The 5,518-nt window shown below is 31.7% G+C and overlaps 1 pseudogene; it reads right to left on the minus strand.

Annotated features, from left to right (window-relative positions):
• Positions 1-1,179: 1,179 nt before the first annotated feature.
• LOC143048919 (uncharacterized) lies at positions 1,180-2,046 on the minus strand (annotated as a pseudogene).
• Positions 2,047-5,518: the final 3,472 nt, after the last annotated feature.

Raw genomic sequence — 5,518 nt, forward strand, 5'->3', positions numbered from 1 at the left:
TGATGCAGTCAATTTCACTGAAGTTTTGTGAAGAGCAAAAATGAGAGGGAAGAAATAAATATAAACAAGGCATCAACCACACAAAACTACAGTACAGTCTAATTAATATTCAATAATAAATTACCTACTACAAGCGTGACAGGTGCTAATTAGTTATCCCCTTTAGATGTTTCAAGATTAAGCATTAGTTTTATCAATACACATTACTATAATCAATAACCATATTTAACACTCGAACTTTAATATTTTTAACAATAATAAATCATTTTAAGAGCAACTCTATAATTACTAATAAGTACATAAAACCTTTTCGCTTTTTCTTTCTTTTTAAAATTTGATATGGCTGCATACGCAACATAAAAGTTCTTTAAGCAATAATTTGCACCCCAAATCAGTAAAACAAAAATTCAAAATATACAGCTTAGATATGTTCCAACACCTTACCTCTTAGTTGACAGTTTTCTGATTTATAATGTGAGTGAAGAGTTATTTTCTTTATAAATATCAATATCGAAAGTGAAAGTTTATCTCAAACTTTCAAAATATCAGGTTAAAGTCGATCAATTACAATTGACATAGATTATGAGATTATGCATGTGGGGTGACCATTATACAGTCAAAGAATAAACAAGTAATTATTTTCTACCTCATTTCATTCGTACTAAAATAAATATTTTCTTATCTAACTAAAATAAACAACAAACAAGAAATAAGATTGTGCGTTCGTTACAAAGATCGCATAAATTTTATATAATCAACGAGTCAAACAAAAACAATAAAGATCAAACATATAATTACATAAGCACCAAATGAACAAAGCTATTTCTAGATGGAGGGGGAGGGAGGGAAAGCTAAGGCAATCTGGAAAAAATAATAACACGTCCTTTCTCACTTTGTTACAAACGTCGCATTAATCAAACAGACCCACACACATTCCTTATATACCCTCAACCGAAACCGTCCGTGCAAACACTTAACCCGGGAAAATATACATTGTAAGGGAAAACCCCCTTAATAATATAACGGAACGCAAAGAAATAGATTTATTTTCTACCTCATTTCATTCGTACTAAAATAAATATTTTCTTATCTAACTAAAATAAACAAGAAACAAGAAATAAGATTGTGCGTTCGTTACAAAGATCGCATAGCAAAGGGGGTTATAAGAAAAAGAGGAAATTATAAACCCAAATTTAAGGATACCAAAAGCTTTTGTTCAATGCTATCTTTGATATAGCCGTCCTTAGCTATGTCCGTAGCCCAACGTCCATGAACTTTGAGGAGGCGATCAGGAACCTTGTTATTATCGGCTACCGAAACTCCGCCACTTTAAGGCTGTGAAGGGCGTAAATAGAACTATCCAAACCTATGTCTTTAAGTGCTGACCGTAAAATCTCCCTACATCTGGTATAAGAAAGGGACTTAGACTTATTAGTAGCTTTGTACTCGCCAGATATTTTCATAAAGTTAATGGCAGTAAAGAGAAACTCGTCGGACTTCTCTATAATACCCGCTAACGCAATATATTTTCTTAACAAGAAAACGGGACAAAGCTCGTTGCGTGTTTTCGCAATAATAACTGAATAACCTCTCCTGTATAAATCTGTTTTACTTTTCGGAATTTTAATCTCCAAAAAATTAGATTGAAAATCTAGATCACACATCCGAATATTTGCTAGTTCACTAAATCTTAAAAAACCAGAAAACCCTAGAAGACACAAGACACAAGTGCGCAAAAATATAAATTATGCTTTTCTACCGTATAGTGTCGAACTAATTTTAACAAAATAGCTTTGGTAATAGGCTCCTTTTTGTTCAAAGGTTTGCCCAACGTCCGTTTTCCGCCTTCCAGAATAAGTGTGAGAAAATCATCTAAACAAGGATTAATGTTGAGGGAAATCTTATGCTGCCAGTAAATAGAGTAAAAATAGGCTTCTAAAACTGAAACGGAAACTTTTGTTGCATAAGTCCTCCTAAAAACAATGCAACTGAAGACACCGATGCTGGTAAATAAGAAAAATAGTTTTGAATACACCATTTTCGGAATAATTTCAGTATGTAAACAGTTCACAAATTACAGATGCTTGACATTGATATTGTCATGCAGCTAAATGAAATGACCATAGCTATATCATGATTACATGCGTGACTGTCTGTCAGAACTTCTTCATAAGTAAAAATTCAAAGAACATTTAAATAAAAATGTTATCATTGTTAAACTCAAATAAAACAAACTAGAAATATCCTGAAAGAAAAATCAAGTAAATCAAAAAAGAAAAAACAATATTCTCCGTTTGGAAATTCACCCAGACAATTTATGCCAAAGGTTTCACACTTTTAATAGCAATCCCAGGAGGAGTTACATAATACGGGAGAGTGTACAAATTCAAAGTATGTCTCTAGTAAATACATTGGTGGCCGTGGGTTGTCTTGTACATTTAGGTCAGTTTATTATCTCTGTCTTCGACACATTTCCTGTTTCCATTCTTTATTATTAAACACGAGTAAAAGGTACCAGTTTAAATTAACCCTCTTGCTGCAAACACCTTACATCATCCTTATTATTTAGTGACTTTCGTGTTGTTAGTGTACCCTATTCGTGAAATTGTGTTCACGCATCATTGTCAACATAATGGAAATTAACTCGAATGTCATACAAGTGAGAGGCTAAGCGCTTTGAAATCATGTTTAATCCACCATTTTCTACATTTGAGAATGCCTGTACCAAGTCAATAATAGGACAGTTGGTGTCTATTCGTTTGGTGTGTTTAATCATTTGATATTGTTATTTGATTAGGAACTCTTCGTTTTGAATTTTCCACGGAATTCAGTAGTTTTGTTATTTCACTTTTTACAATGCTCGAATAATACAAACACATCTTCATATTGAATTAGGTTGCTTCGTTGTGCGTTTACTATGGTAAAGTAAAGAAGTAGATTGATGCAATTTGCAAAGATGCAATGAAACTACCATTAGTGATTACACAAAATTATAAAAACAACAATCCTTTGAAATATCAGATGTCTAACAACCGGAAGTTGTGCGTAGGCAAACCGGGGACTTCAACTTCGGGACTATAACAGCGCGCTTCATCTTACTCATTAGCAATTAACAGGAGCCACAAAAAAATTTCCAAATCAAATAATTTAACTTTTTTTACATACATGTGCAAAAAAAGTAGAATCACAAAAACACTGAATAATGAGGAAAATTAAAAACAGAGAGTTACTTATCAAATTGCAAAATAAAATGCTCCCAATTGCAACTGTCTTATTCCTGACATGGTACAGTCATTTTCTTATGTAGAAAAGGGTGGATTTAATTTTGAACGCAGGTATTAATTATACTTTTAATCTCAATTATGATCTAATATAATGTTATACGTTTTAATGGCATGCTTCCTTTTGTTCAATTTCAGCACTTTGATTTTCCGTATACAACTTATTTAGTTTAACAGATAACAAAAACGTGATTTGTTAAACCTTTTTATATAGAGTAGTATACCGCTGTTAAATATTCGTAAATCGATTTAACTAAAACAAACCCGGGTCACAAATCAAGACTGTTAATTCTACAATCTTCCATCACCTTAAAAGTAGTTTACTGAAATTCAAATCTAAAAAACTAACTAGGAAGATACACACCAATGCTACCCGTTAAGAAGGAGGAAAGGAGTTGGTATAAAATTAATAAATCACCCATTCGTTCATAAGTCATGTGAATATCAGATTAAGTTTATTATTCTGCCAAAAATTATAAAACCACATATTGTCCTTATATGAAGACAGTAATTTTCACATTGCACATGGATGTTTTAATTGAAGAACACTCTAACTTCTTTTTTTTTTGTGGGGGGGGGGGGTTGTAAGGGGGCTCTGTTTTCGTGCAATGCGATTGGCAATGTCTTTAGAACTTTTATATTTATATTACTAACCAAACACGTGTTAACTATAAACAAATAACATTTTACATGTTCGATTTTGTACAACTTTGATAAATACATTTACAAGTAAACAAAAAATGCGTGACATAAAAGGTCATAATGAACCTTGACATATATTGGCACTATGGTTCATAACATGTTTTCCTTAAGAGTAAAACTAATTTGGGTATAAGTTAAAAATTGAAAACAACACGTTAAATAATTTCAATGCGTCCAAACCAATTTCTGGATTTACCTTCATCAGGAACGCTCAAAGCCAAACATTTGAAATCCGAGGATATATAAGTACCAAAACCGTAAAAAAGCTATATGACAAAAATACCTAAGATTGATAGCAAAATTCATCTAAAGACACCTTTGCCTGAGGGAGTTGTAACCTTTGTTTTTAAAGACAAGTTGATTACAAACGTAAAATATCAAGTAAACTAATTCGTTAATATTGTTGCATTTATATTCAAATATCGATTGTTTTGATCAAACTCACTTGTTGGCGTATCTATCCGCAACAACAACAGAAGTAGTATCATACTAATAACCTGTGTAAAGGGGTCAGTTTTGGAACTTTTAAAATCGTAACGATATTAAGCTTTGGTTTTTTCCTTCATTTTTTAAATTGGGTAAAAAAAACTACAAGTTTTACATACAAAAATATGGCACAACTTTTTTTGAATTTTGGGTCCTCAATGCTCTTCAATTTGTACTTGTTTGGCTTTACAACTATTTTGATCTGAGCATCACTGATGAGTCATATATAGACGAAACGCGCTTCTGACATACTAAATTATAATCCTGGTACCTTTGATACTTATTAAGATAAAAATATATTTTTATTTGGTACCTTCCTTTACAATTTATGAAACTATGGCCCTTTACATAATTTGTATTTAAGGTCAATATTGGTAAATATTTTCAATATTTCAATTGTTTTTGGCATAATTTACATTTGATGCTATCAATGAGACAAAATATTTTTATAATGATGAATTGTATATCAAAATTGTATTCTTTTGGTAACAAAGCACTTTGAATCGTTAGTGGCGACCAAGGTTTTCTTATAGCTTTTAGGTTTAAAAACTGCATAAAATCTTCATATTATGACAAAATGGCATGAAAGGGGCTCACTTTACAGAATATTATGTACCTTAATGGAAATTTTATTAAGCACTATGGCTTTGGAAATAAACCTATTTACGAACCAAATTATGACTTTTTAGGTGTTTGATGATAAAGTTGATCGATAATAGTTATAAAAAGTACCAGGATTATAATTTCATACGCCAGACGCGCGTTTTGTCTACATTAGGCTAATTTGTGCTATAAGTGAACCTTGATTCACAGGTCTTTTATTCGACATTTTTGAATGATTTTAAGAACGTTACAGATGTGCACAAATCCGATTTTAATTTACTAGGATGGCTAAATTGTAAGTTGTTATCAAATTGTCAGTTTCTATGTTTGTTTGCGTTTGGTTTTTTTTGGGTTTTTTTTAGTTCAGTGTTTTTGTTGGTCTATTGTTTTCCTTTAATATTTGGTGTTTTTCCTTCGCTTTGTTTAATAGCCCGGTTTTGTGTTCG

The sequence above is a fragment of the Mytilus galloprovincialis genome, chromosome 10 (genome assembly GCF_965363235.1).
Source record: "Mytilus galloprovincialis chromosome 10, xbMytGall1.hap1.1, whole genome shotgun sequence".
Classification (NCBI taxonomy): domain Eukaryota; kingdom Metazoa; phylum Mollusca; class Bivalvia; order Mytilida; family Mytilidae; genus Mytilus; species Mytilus galloprovincialis.